This window comes from Arachis ipaensis, chromosome B07 (assembly GCF_000816755.2).
Source record: "Arachis ipaensis cultivar K30076 chromosome B07, Araip1.1, whole genome shotgun sequence".
In the NCBI taxonomy this organism is placed as follows: Eukaryota; Viridiplantae; Streptophyta; class Magnoliopsida; order Fabales; family Fabaceae; genus Arachis; species Arachis ipaensis.
Genome location: NC_029791.2, coordinates 8,908,486 through 8,910,035, shown reverse-complemented (window position 1 = coordinate 8,910,035; position 1,550 = coordinate 8,908,486).

Sequence of the window (1,550 nt, the reverse complement as noted above, 5' to 3'; positions counted from 1 at the left end):
GCTTAATGGGTTAGGTTAACTAATGGTTTTTTTATGATTTTTTAGTTACCAGTTCGGTTTGGTTCGGTTAAATTTTTCAGTGTTAGAACCGAAAACCGAACCGAACCGCATAAAAAATAGCAAAACATGATTTTTTCGGTTTTTGATTTTTTCGGTTCTTGATTTTGTTGGTTCGGTTGATCGATTTTGTTCGGTCCGAATCGATTTTGAACACCCCTATCAGGCATGTACTCAAGAGCCTTAGGTAATGTCAGATGTGTGTCAAAAGTGACTCAAAAAGGATTGTATACACGCCTAGGTGGGGCATGTTCAGCCTCCTCCTTTTTCTCCTCTAGAGCTTCTTTTTCAACTAGCTCCTCACTAATCTTTGCTTCTGAACCTGCCACTGGTCTACTTACCAAGTGAATAGCCTTGCATTCTTCTTTTGGATTCACCACTGTATCACCAGGAAGGGTATTAGGAGGCCTCTCAGGTATTTGCTTGCTCAACTGACCTACTCGCATCTCCAAGTTTCTGAGTAAAGCTCTAGTCTCCTGCATAAAACTTGCAACTAGCGATTCCAAGTCAGTGGACTTTTGAGGTTGAGAAGTTGCTTGTTGAGGCTGAGCGGGTTGGAATTGGTGGCTATTGAAGTTGTTCTGATTAAAATCACCCTGAGAATTATGAAATTCTGCTATCTCTGAGGTTGATCTCTCCATCCAAAGTTTGGGTGATTTCTCCACCCCTGATTAAAAGTCTTGGCATATGAATTATTGTTGGGGTTTCTAGGAACATTCCCCATAAAGTTGACCTATTCAGGAGGAAATTGAGCATATTCATAATTCTCACCTTGAGTAAAGTCACCATTCATGTCATATGGAGCCTGTTGAGGGGCATTCTGAGCACTAACAGCTGAAATTTGTATCACACTCAAATGCTGAGTAATCATACTGATTTGTTGAGAGATGGCTTTGTTTTAAGCAAGAATAGTATTCAAGGTATCCAGCTCCATGACTCCTTTCTTCACATGATTCCTCTCAGAAGTGTACAGGTATTGGTTGTTAGCAACCATCTCAATCAGATCATTGGCCTCTTCAGGAGTTTTCTTCATATGTAGAGATCCACCTGTAGAATTATCCAAAGACATTTTGGCCATATCAAAAAGTTCATAATAGAAAATATTTACCTTGATCCACTCTAAGAACATGTCAGGAGAACATCTTCTGAACATCAGCTTGTACCTCTCCCAAGCATCATAGAGGGACTCATTTTCTCCCTGCCTAAAGGTCTGGATAACTGTCCTGAACTTAGTCAGTCTCTAAGGGGGGAAGAACTTGTTGACTACTTTATCCTATGTATTCAAGCTTTCCTTGGGTTGAATATCAAGCCACTCATTTGCTCTATCCCTCGCAGCAAATGGGAAGAGCATTAGCTTATAAATCTTGGGGTCCACTCCATTTTTCTTTACAGTGTCACATATTTTCAAGAAGTTAGAGATGAATAAATTAGGATCTTTTTGTGGGAGTCCATGAAACTGGCAAGTTTGTTGCACTAGAATGATCAATTGTGGG